This window comes from Triturus cristatus, chromosome 11 (genome assembly GCF_964204655.1).
Source record: "Triturus cristatus chromosome 11, aTriCri1.1, whole genome shotgun sequence".
Taxonomy (NCBI): domain Eukaryota; kingdom Metazoa; phylum Chordata; class Amphibia; order Caudata; family Salamandridae; genus Triturus; species Triturus cristatus.
In genome coordinates this window covers 935,088,567-935,114,253 of record NC_140594.1, presented here as the reverse complement: position 1 = coordinate 935,114,253, position 25,687 = coordinate 935,088,567, and the positions used below count along the sequence as shown (strand labels likewise).

At 43.0% G+C, this 25,687-nt stretch overlaps 1 protein-coding gene across 2 annotated transcripts in view; it reads right to left on the bottom strand.

The window, feature by feature from the left end:
* Positions 1-22,214, bottom strand: part of AMER3 (APC membrane recruitment protein 3) — a 298,671-nt gene extending 276,457 nt beyond the window's left edge. For both annotated transcript variants that reach the window (XM_085634933.1, XM_085634935.1), the window contains exon 1: positions 21,878-22,214. The gene's annotated coding sequence lies outside the window, so the exon portion shown is untranslated. The remainder of the gene's footprint in view (positions 1-21,877) is intronic.
* Between the last annotated feature and the right edge of the window lie 3,473 nt (positions 22,215-25,687).

The following is a 25,687-nucleotide window of genomic DNA, read 5'->3' as shown; positions in this document are numbered from 1 at the left end:
AAACGCCCTCTACGCAGGAGCCTCGGCCAAACACCTGAAACGACTACAACGCATACAGAACGCCTCTGCACATTTGATCCTCGACATCCCTCGCCACAGCCACATCACACCCCACCTGAGAGACCTGCACTGGCTTCCTGACAACAAAAGGTTCACCTTCAAGCTCCTCACCCATGCACACAAGGCACTCTAAAACACCGGACCGACACACCTCAACAGACGACCCACCTTCTACACCCTGAGCCGCCAGCTCCGCTCCGCTGACCTCGCCCTCGCCACCGTCCCCCGCATCCGAAGAGTGACCACCGGCGGCAGATCATTTTCCCACCTCTCCGCCAAAACCTGGAACACCATCCCCACCCTCCTACGGCAGATCCAGGACCTACTAACTTTCAGGAGGCTACTCAAGACCTGGCTATTCGAGCAGTATCAGCACCCCTCCCCAAGCACCTTGAGACCCTCACAGGTGAGTAGTGCGCTTTACAAATGTCCTGATTGATTGATTGATTGATTTATTGATTGATTGATTAATTGATAGAAGCATAATAGCTAAGCTATTCTTCGCTGACTAGGGGAAATTTATTGTCATACCATTGAATAGTACTCATGATATCGACCTTAGAAGGATAAGAGCCTAAGTGGGCCTGCAAGAATTTAAGCTGGTGACCATGAGGTCAAACACAGATTTCTAGAGTTGATAGATTAGTGAAGTGAGTCACCAGACAGAGTTTTTGATACATTTTACTGTGCAACCCTAGTTGTGTTAAGTAATTAAATAAACAGCAACAGTAACACTAATAAGCCTAGCAAAATAAAAAAGAGAAATGCAAGAGTCATATATGGCCTAAAATGCTCCTCCATTTGTCAAACAGCAAACTAGGAAGGGCCGTAGTAAAATGAGAAAAAAAATAAGTAGAAAGGTAAATATAAGTGTACTCTAAAGATGTTTAGGCGCATACTGAAACATAAAAAGTATCTGCTACCTTTATTTGTCTTTACATGAGCTAGTTTTATTAACTGAGCATGGAAAATATAACCTAGATTAACACAACATAATGCTGTCATTGCCATCATTACAATCACAACAAACTTGATATAAAAAATAAATGTTAAAACAAACATGACCGTTGGTAAGAGGATTTTTTTTTATTTTACAGCAGTCCAATGTTTCCTATACCTAGTGACAATTAAATTGCTAAGAAGGGAAAACTCTCAGCCGTCAGAGTGGTGCTTTTTAAATAAGGTACCCCCTCCACTGTATATGAAAAGAAAGTCAACTACTATGAATGGGGAGAGAAAAGACAATGGCCATGTTTATGATAAAAGTAGGGGTGGGCAAAAGATTCTGCTGTGCCAAAGGACATCAGAATTTTGCCCACTTTGCTTTACACTTGTAACGTGGAGTTCTGGCAAAACTCTGCCGCATGGTGGAGTTTTTTCTCACATGCGGCTCATCAATGGTAAGTTGGCAAGTGAGAATTGCCGACCCCAGCACAACTTTTGGGCGCTAGAGCGGCACCCAGCAAGATTTTCTCAAAACGGGCAACAACTGACAGTCGCGACCATTAACGATGAGAAAGCTGCCGCTAAAGTAGAAAATAAGCTTGAGTGGCAGCACAGAAGCAGTGCCCTCTGGTGCGTGCTTCTGGTGCGTGCTTCCTGGTGTTTGCGGTGATTTTGCAGCACGGAACAAGCTCCTGGTGCTAAAAATCAACGTGACATGCCGATCCCACCCATTCACGGAACTCTTCAGACTCTTGCAGAGGTTTCAGGTAACTCTGCAGAATTCTGTGGAGAGAAACTCCACGTGCCCTGCCCACCTCTAATTAAAAGTCTGTCACTGTAATGTTAAAATGATTGGAGTGATCAGACTGTAGCTTTCCAAATAGCACATTTATTTGTGTTGATTGTGGATTGTGGAGTACTTGGTTGTTAATTTGAACAATGCCATCAGCAATAGGTGAATATAAACAGAGTGGGTTTTTTACTCTAGAGGTAACAGGGGTGATGCATTTTCACAAATGTTTAATTGAGTACGTATTTGCGTACAGTCTAAAATAGCTGTGGTGTTCACTTTTGCATAAACTTTAGTTGTAATTGCTTTTACAGTGGCTTTACAAACTGAATGAAAAAGCACCATAAACGCAACCATATAAATTAAATGTATGTCAGTGTTTACATGGTCAAACAAAGCTCAGAACCATAGTATTTGGAAAATAACTAATGAAAAGAGCTGACAGAAAGCCCTGACATGTATGTATGTATATATGTATTTATGTTTTTATGAAAACAAAACGTCTTGGTTGGGTCTTGGAATCTAAGACCAGAAGTAAGCCTTTGCTTAGCCAGCAATAAAATGGATATACAGTATTGCTGTCACTGTAACTGCAAAACTGTAAAATGGGTTGCCTAACCTGTAAACTAGGCGACCTGCAGTAGCAGACAAATAGATAAAATGTGCAGCTGTATATTAAGACTACCAAACACAACCATAGCACAGCTACAACATGGAATAACACGCTCCCAACATGTAAACTAATAGGATATGAGATATGCAGGCATTGATAAGGTTTTTGGAGGTTGCTTTGCTCAAAATAGCATAAGAGGTTGATCTCTGAATTGTACTAATAGATTTTTTGAGTGTTATTGGCTAGCTATATACATACATAAACTCATTTGGGAAATACTGTAAAGCCAAGGGGTTAGAAATAAATCCCAGTAAAACAAAATATATGTCAATTAACCCACACAAAACTTTCAAGAAAAATTTAACTGCGGACAATCAAATAATCGAGTTTGTGCATGATTTTAATTATTTGGGTATTACCTTGGATTCAAAATTGACCTGGAGGCCCCAGTTAGAAAAAAGTAGAACTATACTCCTCCAGAATACATTCCCATTAATCAGGAAAATCGAAGATAATACATCCAAAGCAATTTCACCCGCTCTCGAAGTGTATAAATATAAAGCACAATCTGCTTCATTGTACGGGGCAGAGCTGTGGGGTCCCGCGGTAAATGGAACATTCAAGGTGGGTGAAAATAAGTTTCTTAGAAAAATATTAAGTTTGCCCACACGAACACCACTGACTCCTGTATTGATGGATTTAAATTTTAATTGTGTGGATGACCAGGCTAACCTTAGACCAATGTTGTTTTGGGTTCGCTTATGGAGTACAGAGGAGCTTATTCACTACAGGGAGGGTCTTGTAGAAATTCTCGGTCTAAATGAAGGTGTAGGTTTGCCTTGGTTAAAGCACATTCACGATTGTTTTTTTAAATTAGGATTAAGGTATTACTGGAATGAGCCGTCCGACTTGACATCTGCCTCAAAAAAACTTCTAAAGGAAACCTACTGGTCTTTTATACATGACTCCGTGTGCCATTCTCCTAGGGTTGGGTCATTAACCACACGGTTCCTCCAAATGAAAATAGCTTGGAATTTTGAACCCTTAATGGATGAAATAAAGCCACAATTAGCTAAGTCCTTATACCTTAAATATCGCTATGGTATCCTACAAATAAAGGCAAACACAGTAAAATGGGCGCTGGGCAAGGACGAGGAGGGCAGATGCGTTTCGTGTGATTTAGGTGCAATGGAGAACGAGACACATCTGCTGTTCTTCTGTCCGGCCTATGCGCGCTGTAGGAATAAATGGATAAAACCTATTTGCCGGTTTCTTGGTACTAGATCATGCCTCGAAGCAGAAAGATTGCTACGTTCTGACACCAGTTGTTTTATAAGAACAAGGGTACCCCGAAATGCGAACCAGGGGTGGTACATGTGGAAAGAGACAATGGTTCTTAGTGGCCTAAAAAGGTCCAGTTTTATAAAAACCTTGGAAAGGGTAGGGGTTTTAATGAAGGTTTTTCAAACCATGATTTTGAGTAAAGAGAGCGATAGTTAATATAGAGCAGGGACAAGAAGGTCAAGATATGACAGATATTTATTATACACAGAAGTAAATTTCAGGTGCTCACATATTCAGTGACAAAAAGCGTGACATGAAAGGTGAAGGTGAATTTTAAAAACCATCGCATTGACAACAGACGTATGAACCACTTTCTACTTTGACTTAATATGAAGGGTTCGTGTTGTAAGTGGACCTTTTTAGGCCACTAAGAACCATTGTCTCTTTCCACACGTTCTGACACCAGGCAGATTGTGGTTTTTAGTGTTAGTCGATATTTGTTTGGTGTAAGCTTGATAAGGAAAAGGGAAGGTCTGAAACTCTAGGCTGAGAAAATGAATGGGAAATTACTATGAGCTTGGCACGTGCACTTTACTAGAACTAAACGAGATATAATATTAATAATCTGGCATTTGTAAAGCGCACAGCTACCTACCAACGGAGGTGTCCCGGCGCTGTACTTATACAGCAGAGGAACCCATCCTGGCTTTCCCTGTGAAGTGTCCACTCCTGGGCACCCCCAAGGTTAAGCCAGGCATCCCCTGCGCTGTTGGGGCCATTGTGAAGATTAAGCAAGATATTGCTCAGAGTTGCAGAGTGGGACCCATGATTAGAATAGGCACCGAGGCGAGAAATATCAGGTCCGAGAAAATTAAGCCCAAGACCCGCCGAAGCGGGAATTGAACCCTGGTCCCGGGCCAGACCTCTGCATCAGGGTCTGCCGCTCTAACCATTGAGCCACACTTCTCCACATATATACTTACTTGTATAATACGTGATAAATCTGTCTTATGAAAATATCATTTTTTAAAGAAATGGTTTTATCTGTATTTAGTTGTTCACATATGTATTTTATTTAGTCTTTTTAGAATGTCCTGAAAGAGTTGTTCCTAAAATCTGTTTTTTTACAATATTTTTTAATAATCTAAATACTTAAGAAACTCGCGCTACCGCTAGAACATCGCTAAATTGGTTGGTTAAATTTAGGTTGACTTCATAATGAAATATGCAGCATTGTATTGCATTTTATTTCCCATATGGTGTACTGTGGAAATAATTGTACTATTTTGTGAAATCTCTTAAGGTTATTTTTAACCGAAATAAAGAATAAATGAAATGAAATATACATACAATAGAAAAGTCAGTCCTTAAGTGGTACATATTGGAAGGGTGACGCTTAAATTCAGAACGCAAAGGCCTGTTCCAGATCAATAAAGGCATATATTTTACATTTTCCAAGAGATGCCTTTTAATTACAGCATACTGTGCACAACTCTGCAGGATTCCTTTGAAGATTCTACACATTTGCATTGATCTACAAAACGAACCGTTAACCCGTACGAGTCCCCCATCCTCCACCTATGTGCCTAATTGTGAGAGCTCTATGGCGTACGCGATGGCGGTTGTCAAGAGCGAAGTGCTTTCAAGAGCGCGCTTAAGCCGTGTAGCTTCGTTGCTGCAAGGTGGGTAGAAGGAAATGAGTGAGTTAAGGCTTCTGTGTGGACAGCTCTCAAACAAATCACTGTCTCACGACGAAGGCCTCATGTGCAGATACTGATGAGCTATCCAAAGAAAGCTTTTTGTGGTATGCTCCATCCAGTCGTGGTCGGTAGTAGGAGTAACTGCAGGGTGGTGACGTGGGGAGGGGGAGGGGCAGGGTGGGGGTTAGTAAACTATGGATTACGGAGGTTTACAGGTAAGTTAACATATAAATTAATAAAACAAATGTTGTTGCGTGCACAGCATCGCATTTGGGGATGCAGTGCACGCAACGAAATTCATTTTATTAATTTATATGTTAATTTACCTGTAAACCTCCGTAATCCATAGTTTACTACCCCCCACCCTGCCCCTCCCCATCCCCACGTCACGCCCTGCAGTTACTCCTACTACCGACCGTGGCTGGCTCCATCATCAGGCCATAAACCCAGCAGCTCAGCAGCAGTTTGTATATATATATATATTCACTAAAAAATACATAGGTTTCACACACGTTATAGTTAGGAATTAGCATTTAAAAAACCTTGCAAATTCACTGAAAAAACCATAGGTTTCACACATATTATAGTTAGCTGGACATTTCACTCGTAAAAAATTCACTGAAAAACCATAGGTTTCAAGGATGTTGTAGTTAGTTGGACATTTCACTCATACAAAACCAGTGAAATTCCCCTGTTATAGTTAGTTCAGCTAACTATAACTCACGCGACCGCAATCCACTGCTGATGACGTCACACATTACATCACTCATGACATCATCCGGTGAATATGTGTCTTACTGGAATTACTGAATAGGTTGTTCTAACTGGTATTGGTATCTCTATAGTTTTCAAAACTTTAGTGTGTATTTTTCAATGTGTGTATCAAAGTTTATATTAGGATAAGAGGAGGTCTGCCACTCTTACACAATGATGATGTCATCAGTGATGTCATCAGTGATGTCATTTGAGATGTCATCAGTGATGTCATGAGTGATGTCACTGACCATGTCATGAGTGATGTGATGTCATCAGCAATAGATTGCGGTCGCGCGAGTTATAGTTAGCTGAACTAACTATAACGGGGGAATTTCAATGGTTTTTTACGAGTGAAATGTCCGGCTAACTATAACATGTGTGAAACCTATGGTTTTTTCAGTGAATTTGCAAGGTTTTTTAAATGCTAATTCCTAACTATAACGCGTGTGAAACCTATGTTTTTTTTAGTGAATTTGCAAGGTTTTTTAATGCTAATTTCTAACTATAACGTGTGTCAAACCTATGGTTTTTTTAGTGAATTTGTAATGTTTTTTAAATGCTAATTTATGTATGTATTATTATATTTTTTATATATTTATTTTACAATAAACTACCTATGTATATAGTTATAGATTGAAATAGAATGGACCACTTGTCCTGTGTTACCAAGGTCTTGTCGGTTGTTACCGTCATAAAAAGACCCTCATACATTTACACAGGTCGAGGGCGGTATATTTGCATTTTCCGCCTTTAGTGTACTGTTTCAGCATCATCATTGGGTCATTTTTTTGCAAAATGCTGACCTCCACCTGGAGGAAGACCTGGTTGGTACTAGCAGTAGTGGTCAGAGATAAGAGTGAATATGTGCTCGTGATAAAGTGAAAAAAATGATAAAATCCCTAAGTCACTTTCAACCTCAATGATTTATTCGGAGGCAGTGATTGGGAGGTTAAAAAGTGAGGTCGTGCGTTTAGAATGAGTAACTTATCGTACGCACTTCTATATAGTCATTGGTCAACATGTTTCAGCCCTCTGTATAGTCTTGGGGCTTTCGTCAGGACCGGATTTTGAGTGCAGACTCTCTTTTGTTCTGCACAGAATGGTGAACTCACCACTCTCAATTATGGGAGGTCAGATCAATAGTATCTGTACCTAGGAGGAAAAGAAAGACATTACAGTGTAACATGAGGTATTACCCCATGTCTTGTTTTAGATAAAGAGTAGCTGAAACAGCATTTTTTCGCATTGGAATAGTGTCGCGCATTGTTGTGCGCGTGATTAATGGTGAAAAAAGAGAAAAAGAAAGCTAACGTGGTTGTGCGGTTTAAAAATACAGAATTACAAGTGTCATTATGTACTTGTTCTTCAATTATACACATTCATCCCAGTGTCAAGCGACCAGCCGACATCAAAGTCAAACTGAGAACTTAAAACTCCTGTCTCATATTGTCGGAGGGTAGGGACATTTCTATCTTCTACACCCAAACTGTCGAGTGGTTCATGTTTAGGTTGTTCTCTAGTTGCGGGAATAAAAAGTGCTACGGGAGAGTTATGGCATGCACGGTGATGGAACAGTAAACAAACCAAAAAACACACAAACAAACTGTCGTGAGGCTTCGGAGCCGTTTAGCGTTCTTATTTAGTCATGCGGGTTTGTGATGCTCATTACCTTAAGCGCTTGGTCTATACGCCTCATGGAGTCACCGGCAGGCTATAGAATGTAAGTTCATTCTAGGGGAGAGAATAAAGGTTAACGCGTCTTACTTGGAGACCTTTGGAGTCTTCAGAAAGGTCCGCTCGTACGCGGTTCTCACCCGTTACTTCTTCGTAATCTGCTTGTGCTGCCTCTAGCTACGGTGCTCCGTGTGACGCGGGTGCCGGTTTCGGCTCGTTTATCATCCCGGTCATAATGAAAAGTGACAAGGGACTGTTGTGTGAGTGGTTGGCATCAATGGTTGGCGTGATGTTAGTAGTTCCAAAATCACGCTCATTTTTATATATTTGCCATTGGGTTAGTAAAATCGTTAATTGGTGTTTATTTTCTGAGACTGTGCATTATGTTTATTCAGTATGTATACCTGCATGATGGTTGCAACGTCCACAACAATTCTTGTAAGGATTATTGTTGTTGCTCTCTCACAAAAGTCTGTTTTGGATTCTCCTCTGTCTAATATTTCATGTTATTTGGTCGGGTGAGAGCCCAGTTTTATCTTCATTGAATTTGACTGACTCAGAGCTACAAATGAATTCCTTTTTAATACCTATGGAAAACAGACTTCAGTAGTCATGGAAACAAATTTCCAAGGGGTTAATATGCTTAGGAATTCTAACTTTATTGAGAAAGAGTATGCCATGGGACATTATCATTCATCCCTTCTGTGTCTGTGTGGAGCCGATAAACCCAGCGTTGTTCTTTTTCGTAAAGAATCTTTTCTGCGTTGTAGGGTTTGGTTGTCAAAGTCTCTAGGACTACCCATTTTAGGTCATCAGGGTTATGGTTTTGTTCGATGTAATGATTGCTCATTTTCGTGGTGATGCGTTTACAAGTTACATTACTCCTGTGTTCGCAGATACGGACCTTTACTTTTCGGCAGGTCATCCCTATGTATTTGAGACCACAGGGACATACGATCATGTAAATTACATGTGTCGTATTGCAGTTCGTATGGTGGCGTAATGTCCAGGTCAGGTTGGGTAGGAGTTGGAGTGTCTTCGTTGTTTTTGTGAGTTTACAGACTGAACATGATCCGCATGGATAGTGTCCTACTACTGGTTTGTAATTCCAGAGAGTACTCACAGTAGTTTCCTGTTTGATGGTTATAGGTCTTGTATGTACAAGAATATCTTTGATATTCTGCGTTCGTCTGTTGGCAAAACGTGGTTTGGGCCAGTCTAGGTTATTCGATGTTAAAATTCTCCAGTTTTTGTTGACTATTTTCTTCACAGTATTTGTGAGTGTGCAATAGGTGGTTACACATGTCAATAAATCTACTGGATATTCCCGTTGAACTGATTCAAGTAGGCTCTCCCTGGGCTGATTCCTTGCCCTCTTTTGGCATTTTTTGATGATCTTCAAGGGGTAGTCTCTGAGTTCTAGTTTGTGTTCCAAAGCTGCTGCTTGGATTTTGTAGTCTGTTAATTTACTACAGTTTCGTTTCAATCGTAAAAATTGACTGTAGGGTAAGTTTTCCCTCAGCGGTCTGGGATGATAACTGTTGTATGACAGAATGCTGTTTTTAGCTGTTGGTTTATGAAAAGTTCTTGTTTGTAGGGTATTATTCTCAGAGAAAATAGTGACATCCAGGAAGTCTATTTTCTTGTTGTTTGAGGTATAAGTGAACTTTAGGCACTCATCTCTTGTATTGATCCAAGTCATGAAGTCCTCTAGCGTTTCTTGTGTGTCTTCCCAGATTAGTAGGATGTCGTCAATATACCTTCGCCAAAACCTCATCTGGTCTAGGAAGGGATTGGCAGGGTTTTGTACCCATTGTTGTTCGAAAGTACTGACGTACAGCCCTGCTACACTAGGAGCAAATGTGCTTCCCATGGAAGTACCGTGTCGTTGGGCATAGAGGGTCCCTTCATATTCAAAAAAATTCTCAGTCAGAGCCATCTTACAACACTCCAAGACAAAATGTCTTGGTGTTCGATATTGCCAGTCTTGGGTAAAGAGAATGTCCTCTAGGGTTTCTAGGGTTTTCTGTTGTGGTAGGCTTGTGTACAGGCTCTCCACGTCGAGACCCACTAAGAGCATTGTTTCTTCATTATATGTTAGATTTAATAACATGTTGAGAAGATCCCTCGTATCTTTCAGATAGGTGGGCGTTTTCTGTACTATTGGTCTCAGGAATTGATCTGCAAATTGTGATAGTGGTTCAAGAACCGATCCAATCCCTGAGACTATAGGGCGTCCTGGTGGTGGTGATTTGTTTTTATGGATTTTTGGCAGTGAATAAAAGTATGGTGTTCTGGGTGATTTAGTTCTGAGGTATTCGGCCTCATGTTTGGAAATCCATTGATTGGTCTCAGCCTCTACTACCATGAGTTCAATAGTGTTCTGTAATCTCTTGGTTGGATCTTCAGTGAGTCGTTGGTAAAATTTAGTATCTGCAAGTAGTGTCAAGCATTCGTCGTTATATCCTTGTTTGTTTAGGAGGACAATGGCACCCCCTTTGTCAGCCGGTTTTATTACTAAGTTGGTGTTCTGACTCAGTTCTTTCATTGCTTCTTTTTCTTTCCGTGTGATGTTCACAAAAGGTTTCCTGGTTGGTTTGAAGTCATCTATTTCTTTCATGATAGCTTGTTCAAAAGTTAAGATTTCTACAGGGACCATTTGGGAAGATGGACAGAAGGTCGATTTTGGTCTGAGATTGGTATCGCTTTCTTGTCTGTGATTTTCCTTGTCTTGAAAGAACGCCTTTAGTTTGATCTTCCGGCAAAATTCAGATAATTCACATTTCAATTTGAAAATATCTGTTGTCGGTGTTGGGACAAAACCAAGTCCTTTGTTGAGGACTTTTTCTTGGTCTTCCGTTAAGGTGGTGTCTGTGAGGTTAATTACCAATGATTCATTGAGCTGGTTCCTGGCTGTTCTTTTGTCATGCTCCGGGTGTGCACTTGTCTCTCTTGGTCGTTCCAGGTTATACCTTTTCTTCTGCCTCTCCGGGTGTTTTGGCCTCTCCCTAAAAAAGGAGGCTGTTGTAGATTCATTGGGGGTCCCATGGTGTTTGGGCCTTGGAGGTAGGGATTCATCCATCCTTGGAAATTTGGAACATAAGGTTGAAAAGGGAGTTGAGGTTGGTCATAGTATCTTGGTATTTGCCAATTGTTGGTTCTTCTTCTTTGGTTACGTCTAAATTGTCCTCTCCCTCTTCTTGGGTTAGTTGTATCGTCGCCGCTCCAGTCTGAGTTGTTCCCAGAGCTTTCTCCTGTTGTATCTTCATCTTCTTGTTGGTCTGGTATGATATAATCAGTTCTTCCGTAGGGGTGCATTTTCTCCATAGAAAATTTCTTCAAATCTTTACCCAATTTTTGGATTTTATTTTGGGTGATGTACTCCTTCGTCTCGTTCATCTCTTTATTAATTTCTTCCAAGCGTTTCTTATACACGGAGATCTGAACTGTCGTCTTCAAGTTAGCTTCACTGACTTGAATCTTGATTGTGAGGGCTTCCACTAGTCTTGTTGCTGTTTTAATTATTAAAACTAGGTAGTCTCGGGTGCACTTCCAAGATATTGACGACCAGTCTTTCCGGAAAGCGAGATCTTTAAGGAAAATACGTGGAGTGTTCTGTACCCAAAGGCCTTTCGGAGCCGAATTGGCTCGTAGATATTCTTTCATAATGATCCCATGTATAGCTGTTCTTACTTGATCTTTCTTCATTTCTGTTAAGTCATCCCACTCGTTGTTGTGTGTCAGAGTTTGTGATAAGTCTTTATCTTGCAATAATGAGGCTCCTGATAGGATGGCATTGACTTCTTCTTCTGTATAGCTTAAGCCTTGATTGTCCGCCATGTTAGCTCAATTTCTTTTTGGTTTTAGTATGTCAGACTTATTGCTGGCATTCTAGTGGAAACAAAAGGTTTCCCACAGCTGTGCGCTGCTTCAATATATTGTAATCAGATGGAGGGAAAAAGAAGCTGAGGTCCATCCGGCTTCCAAGTCGTTAGATTATGAATCAAAATAGAATGGACCACTTGTCCTGTGTTACCAAGGTCTTGTCGGTTGTTACCGTCATAAAAAGACCCTCATACATTTACACAGGTCGAGGGCGGTATATTTGCATTTTCCGCCTTTAGTGTACTGTTTCAGCATCATCATTGGGTCATTTTTTTGTAAAATGCTGACCTCCACCTGGAGGAAGACCTGGTTGGTACTAGCAGTAGTGGTCAGAGATAAGAGTGAATATGTGCTCGTGATAAAGTGAAAAAAATGATAAAATCCCTAAGTCACTTTCAACCTCAATGATTTATTCGGAGGCAGTGATTGGGAGGTTAAAAAGTGAGGTCGTGCGTTTAGAATGAGTAACTTATCGTACGCACTTCTATATAGTCATTGGTCAACATGTTTCAGCCCTCTGTATAGTCTTGGGGCTTTCGTCAGGACCGGATTGTGAGTGCAGACTCTCTTTTGTTCTGCACAGAATGGTGAACTCACCACTCTCAATTATGGGAGGTCAGATCAATAGTATCTGTACCTAGGAGGAAAAGAAAGACATTACAGTGTAACATGAGGTATTACCCCATGTCTTGTTTTAGATAAAGAGTAGCTGAAACAGCATTTTTTCGCATTGGAATAGTGTCGCGCATTGTTGTGCGCGTGATTAATGGTGAAAAAAGAGAAAAAGAAAGCTAACATGGTTGTGCGGTTTAAAAATACAGAATTACAAGTGTCATTATGTACTTGTTCTTCAATTATACACATTCATCCCAGTGTCAAGCGACCAGCCGACATCAAAGTCAAACTGAGAACTTAAAACTCCTGTCTCATATTGTCGGAGGGTAGGGACATTTCTATCTTCTACACCCAAACTGTCGAGTGGTTCATGTTTAGGTTGTTCTCTAGTTGCGGGAATAAAAAGTGCTACGGGAGAGTTATGGCATGCACGGTGATGGAACAGTAAACAAACCAAAAAACACACAAACAAACTGTCGTGAGGCTTCGGAGCCGTTTAGCGTTCTTATTTAGTCATGCGGGTTTGTGATGCTCATTACCTTAAGCGCTTGGTCTATACGCCTCATGGAGTCACCGGCAGGCTATAGAATGTAAGTTCATTCTAGGGGAGAGAATAAAGGTTAACGCGTCTTACTTGGAGACCTTTGGAGTCTTCAGAAAGGTCCGCTCGTACGCGGTTCTCACCCGTTACTTCTTCGTAATCTGCTTGTGCTGCCTCTAGCTACGGTGCTCCGTGTGACGCGGGTGCCGGTTTCGGCTCGTTTATCATCCCGGTCATAATGAAAAGTGACAAGGGACTGTTGTGTGAGTGGTTGGCATCAATGGTTGGCGTGATGTTAGTAGTTCCAAAATCACGCTCATTTTTATATATTTGCCATTGGGTTAGTAAAATCGTTAATTGGTGTTTATTTTCTGAGACTGTGCATTATGTTTATTCAGTATGTATACCTGCATGATGGTTGCAACGTCCACAACAATTCTTGTAAGGATTATTGTTGTTGCTCTCTCACAAAAGTCTGTTTTGGATTCTCCTCTGTCTAATATTTCATGTTATTTGGTCGGGTGAGAGCCCAGTTTTATCTTCATTGAATTTGACTGACTCAGAGCTACAAATGAATTCCTTTTTAATACCTATGGAAAACAGACTTCAGTAGTCATGGAAACAAATTTCCAAGGGGTTAATATGCTTAGGAATTCTAACTTTATTGAGAAAGAGTATGCCATGGGACATATAGACCAAGCGCTTAAGGTAATGAGCATCACAAACCCGCATGACTAAATAAGAACGCTAAACGGCTCCGAAGCCTCACGACAGTTTGTTTGTGTGTTTTTTGGTTTGTTTACTGTTCCATCACCGTGCATGCCATAACTCTCCCGTAGCACTTTTTATTCCCGCAACTAGAGAACAACCTAAACATGAACCACTCGACAGTTTGGGTGTAGAAGATAGAAATGTCCCTACCCTCCGACAATATGAGACAGGAGTTTTAAGTTCTCAGTTTGACTTTGATGTCGGCTGGTCGCTTGACACTGGGATGAATGTGTATAATTGAAGAACAAGTACATAATGACACTTGTAATTCTGTATTTTTAAACCGCACAACCATGTTAGCTTTCTTTTTCTCTTTTTTCACCATTAATCACGCGCACAACAATGCGCGACACTATTCCAATGCGAAAAAATGCTGTTTCAGCTACTCTTTATCTAAAACAAGACATGGGGTAATACCTCATGTTACACTGTAATGTCTTTCTTTTCCTCCTAGGTACAGATACTATTGATCTGACCTCCCATAATTGAGAGTGGTGAGTTCACCATTCTGTGCAGAACAAAAGAGAGTCTGCACTCACAATCCGGTCCTGACGAAAGCCCCAAGACTATACAGAGGGCTGAAACATGTTGACCAATGACTATATAGAAGTGCGTACGATAAGTTACTCATTCTAAACGCACGACCTCACTTTTTAACCTCCCAATCACTGCCTCCGAATAAATCATTGAGGTTGAAAGTGACTTAGGGATTTTATCATTTTTTTCACTTTATCACGAGCACATATTCACTCTTATCTCTGACCACTACTGCTAGTACCAACCAGGTCTTCCTCCAGGTGGAGGTCAGCATTTTACAAAAAAATGACCCAATGATGATGCTGAAACAGTACACTAAAGGCGGAAAATGCAAATATACCGCCCTCGACCTGTGTAAATGTATGAGGGTCTTTTTATGACGGTAACAACCGACAAGACCTTGGTAACACAGGACAAGTGGTCCATTCTATTTTGATTCATAATCTAACGACTTGGAAGCCGGATGGACCTCAGCTTCTTTTTCCCTCCATCTGATTACAATATATTGAAGCAGCGCACAGCTGTGGGAAACCTTTTGTTTCCACTAGAATGCCAGCAATAAGTCTGACATACTAAAACCAAAAAGAAATTGAGCTAACATGGCGGACAATCAAGGCTTAAGCTATACAGAAGAAGAAGTCAATGCCATCCTATCAGGAGCCTCATTATTGCAAGATAAAGACTTATCACAAACTCTGACACACAACAACGAGTGGGATGACTTAACAGAAATGAAGAAAGATCAAGTAAGAACAGCTATACATGGGATCATTATGAAAGAATATCTACGAGCCAATTCGGCTCCGAAAGGCCTTTGGGTACAGAACACTCCACGTATTTTCCTTAAAGATCTCGCTTTCCGGAAAGACTGGTCGTCAATATCTTGGAAGTGCACCCGAGACTACCTAGTTTTAATAATTAAAACAGCAACAAGACTAGTGGAAGCCCTCACAATCAAGATTCAAGTCAGTGAAGCTAACTTGAAGACGACAGTTCAGATCTCCGTGTATAAGAAACGCTTGGAAGAAATTAATAAAGAGATGAACGAGACGAAGGAGTACATCACCCAAAATAAAATCCAAAAATTGGGTAAAGATTTGAAGAAATTTTCTATGGAGAAAATGCACCCCTACGGAAGAACTGATTATATCATACCAGACCAACAAGAAGATGAAGATACAACAGGAGAAAGCTCTGGGAACAACTCAGACTGGAGCGGCGACGATACAACTAACCCAAGAAGAGGGAGAGGACAATTTAGACGTAACCAAAGAAGAAGAACCAACAATTGGCAAATACCAAGATACTATGACCAACCTCAACTCCCTTTTCAACCTTATGTTCCAAATTTCCAAGGATGGATGAATCCCTACCTCCAAGGCCCAAACACCATGGGACCCCCAATGAATCTACAACAGCCTCCTTTTTTAGGGAGAGGCCAAAACACCCGGAGAGGCAGAAGAAAAGGTATAACCTGGAACGACCAAGAGAGACAAGTGCACACCCGGAGCATGACAAAAGAACAGCCAGGAACCAGCTCAATGAATCATTGGTAATTAACCTCACAGACACCACCTTAACGGAAGACCAAGAAAAAGTCCTCAACAAAGGACTTGGTTTTGTCCCAACACCGACAACAGATATTTTCAAATTGAAATGTGAATTATCTGAATTTTGCCGGAAGATCAAACTAAAGGCGTTCTTTCAAGACAAGGAAAATCACAGACAAGAAAGCGATACCAATCTCAGACCAAAATCGACCTTCTGTCCATCTTCCCAAATGGTCCCTGTAGAAATCTTAACTTTTGAACAAGCTATCATGAAAGAAATAGATGACATCAAACCAACCAGGAAACCTTTTGTGAACATCACACGGAAAGAAAAAGAAGCAATGAAAGAACTGAGTCAGAACACCAACTTAGTAATAAAACCGGCTGACAAAGGGGGTGCCATTGTCCTCCTAAACAAACAAGGATATAACGACCAATGCTTGACACTACTTGCAGATACTAAATTTTACCAACGACTCACTGAAGATCCAACCAAGAGATTACAGAACACTATTGAACTCATGGTAGTAGAGGCTGAGACCAATCAATGGATTTCCAAACATGAGGCCGAATACCTCAGAACTAAATCACCCAGAACACCATACTTTTATTCACTGCCAAAAATCCATAAAAACAAATCACCACCACCAGGACGCCCTATAGTCTCAGGGATTGGATCGGTTCTTGAACCACTATCACAATTTGCAGATCAATTCCTGAGACCAATAGTACAGAAAACGCCCACCTATCTGAAAGATACGAGGGATCTTCTCAACATGTTATTAAATCTAACATATAATGAAGAAACAATGCTCTTAGTGGGTCTCGACGTGGAGAGCCTGTACACAAGCCTACCACAACAGAAAACCCTAGAAACCCTAGAGGACATTCTCTTTACCCAAGACTGGCAATATCGAACACCAAGACATTTTGTCTTGGAGTGTTGTAAGATGGCTCTGACTGAGAATTTTTTTGAATATGAAGGGACCCTCTATGCCCAACGACACGGTACTTCCATGGGAAGCACATTTGCTCCTAGTGTAGCAGGGCTGTACGTCAGTACTTTCGAACAACAATGGGTACAAAACCCTGCCAATCCCTTCCTAGACCAGATGAGGTTTTGGCGAAGGTATATTGACGACATCCTACTAATCTGAGAAGACACACAAGAAACGCTAGAGGACTTCATGACTTGGATCAATACAAGAGATGAGTGCCTAAAGTTCACTTATACCTCAAACAACAAGAAAATAGACTTCCTGGATGTCACTATTTTCTCTGAGAATAATACCCTACAAACAAGAACTTTTCATAAACCAACAGCTAAAAACAGCATTCTGTCATACAACAGTTATCATCCCAGACCGCTGAGGGAAAACTTACCCTACAGTCAATTTTTACGATTGAAACGAAACTGTAGTAAATTAACAGACTACAAAATCCAAGCAGCAGCTTTGGAACACAAACTAGAACTCAGAGACTACCCCTTGAAGATCATCAAAAAATGCCAAAAGAGGGCAAGGAATCAGCCCAGGGAGAGCCTACTTGAATCAGTTCAACGGGAATATCCAGTAGATTTATTGACATGTGTAACCACCTATTGCACACTCACAAATACTGTGAAGAAAATAGTCAACAAAAACTGGAGAATTTTAACATCGAATAACCTAGACTGGCCCAAACCACGTTTTGCCAACAGACGAACGCAGAATATCAAAGATATTCTTGTACATACAAGACCTATAACCATCAAACAGGAAACTACTGTGAGTACTCTCTGGAATTACAAACCAGTAGTAGGACACTATCCATGCGGATCATGTTCAGTCTGTAAACTCACAAAAACAACGAAGACACTCCAACTCCTACCCAACCTGACCTGGACATTACGCCACCATACGAACTGCAATACGACACATGTAATTTACATGATCGTATGTCCCTGTGGTCTCAAATACATAGGGATGACCTGCCGAAAAGTAAAGGTCCGTATCTGCGAACACAGGAGTAATGTAACTTGTAAACGCATCACCACGAAAATGAGCAATCATTACATCGAACAAAACCATAACCCTGATGACCTAAAATGGGTAGTCCTAGAGACTTTGACAACCAAACCCTACAACGCAGAAAAGATTCTTTACGAAAAAGAACAACGCTGGGTTTATCGGCTCCACACAGACACAGAAGGGATGAATGATAATGTCCCATGGCATACTCTTTCTCAATAAAGTTAGAATTCCTAAGCATATTAACCCCTTGGAAATTTGTTTCCATGACTACTGAAGTCTGTTTTCCATAGGTATTAAAAAGGAATTCATTTGTAGCTCTGAGTCAGTCAAATTCAATGAAGATAAAACTGGGCTCTCACCCGACCAAATAACATGAAATATTAGATAGAGGAGAATCCAAAACAGACTTTTGTGAGAGAGCAACAACAATAATCCTTACAAGAATTGTTGTGGACGTTGCAACCATCATGCAGGTATACATACTGAATAAACATAATGCACAGTCTCAGAAAATAAACACCAATTAACGATTTTACTAACCCAATGGCAAATATATAAAAATGAGCGTGATTTTGGAACTACTAACATCACGCCAACCATTGATGCCAACCACTCACACAACAGTCCCTTGTCACTTTTTATTATGACCGGGATGATAAACGAGCCGAAACCGGCCCCCCGCGTCACACGGAGCACCGTAGCTAGAGGCAGCACAAGCAGATTACGAAGAAGTAACGGGTGAGAACCGCGTACGAGCGGACCTTTCTGAAGACTCCAAAGGTCTCCAAGTAAGACGCGTTAACCTTTATTCTCTCCCCTAGAATGAACTTACATTCTATAGCCTGCCGGTGACTCCATGAGGCGTATAGACCAAGCGCTTAAGGTAATGAGCATCACAAACCCGCATGACTAAATAAGAACGCTAAACGGCTCCGAAGCCTCACGACAGTTTGTTTGTGTGTTTTTTGGTTTGTTTACTGTTCCATCACCGTGCATGCCATAACTCTCCCGTAGCACTTTTTATTCCCGCAACTAGAGAACAACCTAAACATGAACCACTCGACAGTTTGGGTGTAGAAGATAGAAATGTCCCTACCCTCCGACAATATGAGACAGGAGTTTTAAGTTCTCAGTTTGACTTTGATGTCGGCTGGTCGCTTGACACTGGGATGAATGTGTATAATTGAAGAACAAGTACATAATGACACTTGTAATTCTGTATTTTTAAACCGCACAACCATGTTAGCTTTCTTTTTCTCTTTTTTCACCATTAATCACGCGCACAACAATGCGCGACACTATTCCAATGCGAAAAAATGCTGTTTCAGCTACTCTTTATCTAAAACAAGACATGGGGTAATACCTCATGTTACACTGTAATGTCTTTCTTTTCCTCCTAGGTACAGATACTATTGATCTGACCTCCCATAATTGAGAGTGGTGAGTTCACCATTCTGTGCAGAACAAAAGAGAGTCTGCACTCACAATCCGGTCCTGACGAAAGCCCCAAGACTATACAGAGGGCTGAAACATGTTGACCAATGACTATATAGAAGTGCGTACGATAAGTTACTCATTCTAAACGCACGAACTCACTTTTTAACCTCCCAATCACTGCCTCCGAATAAATCATTGAGGTTGAAAGTGACTTAGGGATTTTATCATTTTTTTCACTTTATCACGAGCACATATTCACTCTTATCTCTGACCACTACTGCTAGTACCAACCAGGTCTTCCTCCAGGTGGAGGTCAGCATTTTACAAAAAAATGACCCAATGGTGATGCTGAAACAGTACACTAAAGGCGGAAAATGCAAATTTACCGCCCTCGACCTGTGTAAATGTATGAGGGTCTTTTTATGACGGTAACAACCGACAAGACCTTGGTAACACAGGACAAGTGGTCCATTCTATTTTGATTCATAATCTAACGACTTGGAAGCCGGATGGACCTCAGCTTCTTTTTCCCTCCATCTGATTACAATATAGTTATAGATTGACTGTATCCTGTAATATGGAATGGCTCAGCTCTTTTTTTTTTTTTATTTGCATAAAGTTGAACAGCATAGTTAATGTCTTCTATAAACTTATAAACAGTTTAAAATGTTTTTTTTTTTTAAGGGTTTTTCACCGTGCGCGCACCCCGTGATTTTTTGAAAAAAAATAAAATGTTTTATTCACCCTTCGGGGTCCTTCAGGGACCCCCTGACAAAGGCTAGGGGGTCAGGAACTCTCTACCCTGCACCCTTTTCACGTTCTCCACCTTTCTTTTTCACTGTCACACACAAAATGGCGTCCGACACTTCCTGATTTCGACTGATTAGAATGTTGACTGACATCTAACCACCAATCAGAATTACGCTCGCGTACATTTGGTGCGCGCACGGTGCGCGATATAGATTTTTATGTACTTTTAACTGCAATTTTCTCAGGAACTACTGAACAGATTGACACCATATATGCAAAAGGCACATGCCTGACCTGAGGACTACCTCTTTGCCAAATCTCAAGTAATTCTGTTCAGCCGTTCGGGCTGTACCTTCGACTAAAGGTCCTACGGGAAAATGCATGGGAAAATGCATGGGAAAATGCATGGGAAAACGCGTTTTGGGACCCCCCTTTTTTCTCAGGCCCCGCTTGACGAATCACCCCCAGACTTTTAGGGTAGGAGCTGAGCGGAGCGTCCCATTAGTTTTGAAAATTTCGCGAAGATAAGTCAACCGGCGCCAACGTTATTAAAAATAGAATTTTCAGATTTCCTATGGGAACTCGGTCCTAACTATAACTATCTACTGGCGACCGCCAGTAGATAATATATACATATATATCAACGACCACACTGGCACATAAACTGATCTGTGGATTTGTGGAAAGGGCAAATGGGCTGGGGTGAGTCAGTCAATTGTAATGAGTTTGACACAGGACACCTGTTGGCTTTCAGAGGCACCAGACAGTTGATAAACGGACTAGTTTGCCATTATGTCCCCATCTCTTTGAATGTAATGCATATAATTATATCTGTAATTTAAGCTCATGCCAACACCCACATGGGGAAAACCTATCTTAAAAAATACCGTAATCGTGGCACACAGTCCAATATCAATGCACGATTTAAATTAAGCAATGACAAAACAAAGATTTCAAAACATGCAATGAATCGAATTTAGCATGAATACAAACTATCAAATTTCCCGTGCTTGTGTGTCAAAATCAACCCATAAATAGGCGGTACAATGTACCAAAACAATCAAAGGCGTTCCGACAGACACGGGGTTACCTTAGCAACAAGATGAGGAGGGTAGGTTTCAGAAAAAAGGCAGTTCCCGCACACCCGTGTTGCTGGAAAACATTCGCCAATTTATGCAGCAGCCTCTGTTGCTAACCTGCTCTGGGAGCCTCCAGGAAGCCCAAGGTAGAGTGCAGAAATGTGGAAAATCCGCTGTCCCTAGGCAACAGGGGGAACACTGGCTCTAGCATGCTTTTCTCCTGAGACTGCAAGTTCAAATTCTGCTGGGCCGAACTGTGATGGATGGCAAAATGAGTTAAAGGGAGCCAGTTACATCTTCCGATCACTTCACAAGTGTGCTCCCAGCCGTGGCTATTAAGCTCGATTCTTCTGAAGTCGGTAAATTAATTACCATCCCACTGGGACTATAATATTCGATTTGCAACGCTTAAAAATGGCAAAACTAGTGTTTGCATTGTTCTATGACAATTAAGTATTTCTTTATCCTCCCGGAGCGATAACATGAGCATGTATTAAAATCCTAGTAATAGTGCTAAAATGAGCGCCTATATATACCATTTGTGTCCATTACAGCACAAGTGTTGTTTTATACGAAGGTAAAAAAGCGGTCGCTGTTTGCAGGTAGCAGCGAGGTCAAACGAATATAGCTTCGGAATTCAGCTTAAAAAGGTCCCTCGGCATCCTTTCACGCCGAACCACCTCTATCCCCAGGGATTATTTTGTACTATGCATTGCAATCGCAGCGTTATCAACCAGTGGTGCCACCGCGGTGTACAGCGCTCAGAGGCACTAACATAGCCCCCCCACTCTGCCTTCTGTCATCAGTACGGCGCATCCATATGTGTGCACGTGAGCGCTCGTCGCACCGACGGAACAATAGGATAACCTGGCACTCACCAGCTGTTTGTCATCTTCGCTGCTCCTCAGTGAATCGCGTGGAAGTGGCGCAGCTCGTCCGCGGCGCACGGCGACTGGCCACGTTCCTCCCACGTGGTTTATTTACCCTGGCGCTGGTATTCCATTTCACGCCTTCATCGTGTTAGCGGATCTGTTCTTTCGCCTCCGGTGGCTGCCTTCTTCTTTCCAGCGGGCTGGGCAACATGGAGTGGGAAGGGCTCTTTCAAGGCGTCCGTGTCATTCGCGTCCATTGAGGTTGTATTGGAGAGCTGCCCCTTGTGTGGTGGTCTTGTTGGGTCGGGGTCCCCACCCAAGGCTGTGCCTGCTCCCGCACCGGTGTGTGGTTCGACCTGTCTGACGCAGTGAGTCACATGGGCACATGCGCTCGCCACGCAGTAAAACAACCTCATCGATGCTGCGACTCAAAAAGGAAACGGTGTTACAACATCTAATATAATGGGCGCATGGAACATAGTGCCAATATCGGCAACTGTTGTCACATAACACATAGTAAATACCTAAATAAACCACACGACACTTTTTGTAAGTGGAGAAATATTGCTGCAGGTTTATTAGCATAACCAATATGCAAACATGGTGGGTTATCTTACGGGCGATCCGATCCCAGGGCAGGCCAACCCCTAGCAGCCTGCCCGTCTGATAAGCCTAAATTACACCATGGCAGTCGCCGAATGGTGCATACCAAAACTTGGGAGGGGCCACCCCTCCCATCCGTGGACCACCAGTCCACATGCTTACTCACGCCCCCCCCCCCCAAAAGAGGTGGGCGGAGCGTATGCTGGCAGCCCCCGGTTGCTCAGACCCACAACCGTCCGTAGGACTAAACGGGGCGCCGTAGTTCTTCCAGGGGACACTCTAGACATCCCTGGGTATCCTGGCTTAGCACCACGCTGTGCTGCTGCATGAAGTACCCCTTGGTATCTGCAGACTCTGGATCGCCCTGTAACTCCTCCTGCAACACAAAATAACATGTTAGAGAGCCTAACCCCCTTCCTTGTACCTCCGTCTGCTGGGTAAGCGGAGGGGCGGGCAAGGCGCGACGAGAGGGACAAGAGGGCGAGGAAGGGGCGGGCACAGCCTAAATACCCTTGCCCCCTCCCCCACCGCCGGAAGTGACCATTCGCCGGACGTCTTCCCTGGCTGAGCCCAGGGACTAGACCGGCTGCCCCCAGTGCCTTCATGCGGCACTAAGGCGGCCGCCCTGATAGGGGGGCTGCTGCGCAACCCCCCGGGGCAGCCTTGCATAGTGCCAATATCGGCAACTGTTGTCACATAACACATAGTAAATACATAAATAAACCACACAACACTTTTTGTAAGTGGAGAAATATTGCTGCAGGTTTATTAGCATAACCAATATGCAAACATGGTGGGTTATCTTACGGGCGATCCGATCCCAGGGCAGGCCAACCCCTAGCAGCCTGCCCGTCTGATAAGCCTAAATTACACCATGGCAGTCGCCGAATGGTGCATACCAAACCTTGGGAGGGGCCACCCCTCCCATCCGTGGACCACCAGTCCACATGCTTACTAACGCCCCCCCCCCCAAAAGAGGTGGGCGGAGCGTATGCTGGCAGCCCCCGGTTGCTCAGACCCACAACCGCCCGTAGGACTAAACGGGGCGCCGTAGTTCTTCCAGGGGACACTCTAGACATCACTGGGTATCCTGGCTTAGCACCACGCTGTGCTGCTGCATGAAGTACCCCTTGGTATCTGCAGACTCTGGATCGCCCTGTAACTCCTCCACAGCCTTGGGAGTGGCCACCGTCACTACCAGGGTCCCCCACCAAGGTAGCCTTATTTCCTTACAACCTGCTGCAGCCAAAGCTTCCCCTCGGTCCAGAGGAAAGGATCCATGCCTAAACTAGAGCGGTGCACCCCATCTCCCTCCAAACACCCTGTGGACTCGGCGTGTATAAGACCATGCCTGATGAAGCCAGAAACCACTTATTGCCGGGCTTCTCCCAGGTCCAGCCAAAACAAGTCTTAACCAATACCGGACCAGAGGCCATCATGCCCCATCAGGACAGGTGCCCCCATCCATTCTAAACTCCCCATGGATTTATGACTGAATTAACCTGCCTAAAAATAGGCGACGGTCCAATGATACATTTGCCTGGCTGAAGAACAAGACCTATTCCAAGCCACTCCTGCCAGGAAGTGCCCATGCGAGTGTAGTTAAGAGTTGACAAGTCCGCGCTACCTCCTCTTACCTCAGATAGCTGAATCTAGCACTAGTCGGAGTATAACCATCACCTTCCGACAGTCACCACCCTCAGTGAAGCCTTGCCCTCCCAAACTTCTGCTAGCATACCAGGGAGCAGACAGGACAGCGTGACCCAGGGGGGAACCAGAGCGTAAACACCTCTCTCTGTTGAATACTGGGAATGCCAGTAGTTCTCCTGCTACTTAGTAGCCCAAAATGTTTCCCAGGAGTTTCCCCCAATCATATGGACCAACGCCCTTGTTGGGAAGGCCACTTCCACAAACTGCATAGCTGCCAGCCAGTGCTGGAGGGCGGAAGAGTTGCCCTTTACCGTTACTCCCATCAATGGTACCTGTTTCGTCTAACTCAAGGACGGGCTCCTAAGTGGGCTTACCAGGGTCCGCCCTTGAACCAGAGGTCAGACCCAAGCCCCTCTAAGTTCTGCTGCTTCACCTGCCCGTTAACACGAATAACTGGAGCAACTGAACCACTTATCGCCGTGCTAACTGTCCTTTAGAACAGGTGCGCGGGCACCTGTCCAAGCATCCAAACGCAACCAGAAAGTCGGACCGTACCCAGAACGGTAACCCCCAACTAGCCTCAAAGCGAAACAGACCATACTACTGCCTCAACAAGGTATGTCCTGTGCCTATTCCGTGTCTGGCTGTAAGGGTTAGCCATTGCCAGTCCCAGTCCCAGTCCCGGGTGAAAATTAGGAGCTATACAGCTTCAAGTGCTAAAGATGGAACACGTGGCCTGATGAAGCAGACTGTAATTCCCTTGCTACTGTTGTGCACAAACCCACAACCATTGGCTCTCCATGGTACAATACCTTTATGCTAATCATGGTTTCCTAGGAGGATGTTGAAAAGTCTATGTTCAAGAAGTCTAACCGAGTCCTGAACAGTAACCCCCAACTGGCCCTGAACCGAGACAAACCATGCCAAGGCACATAGGAGATTTTAATAACTAATAGCCGGTCCAACAACGTAAACAGGCATCCTAAGCTTACAATAGGAGTGTTGGAGTAAGGGTATCCAGTGAGAATAAAGACGACCCTCCCATCTGACCAACCGAGGTGGGAACCACTCCTGTTCATTCCAGTACATATGGTCCCTGTTGACCTGTCACTGCCTGATGTACGTGACCTAGTTACATGGTCACTTTGCATGGCGGCATGCCATTGAGACAAGCATCCATTCCCCGATAAGTACCACTACCTGCCTACGCTACAATCTTGCCTGGCAATCCTCCATGCCCAGATATACCATGCGATGATTGCTCTACTCCGTCACTTGACCCGACCATACTTCGAAGTGTAATGCAGGACATGTGTCCTAGAGTACCTATTGTTAGGGTGCAAATATCCGTACCACAAATACCTGGTGTGTTCAATACTAATAACAGTACTAACCTCAATCATCGTCTTAAAACCGCGTGTGACAAAGCGGGCGATTAAAGGCAGGCTAACCCCAGTGTGACACAGAAAGACCCACCACGCGGCTGTGCTCCAAAAAACCACCATCCCGCATATCACAGACCCGATGGAAAGACAACAAGAGCCTAACGCTCTACACCCGCGG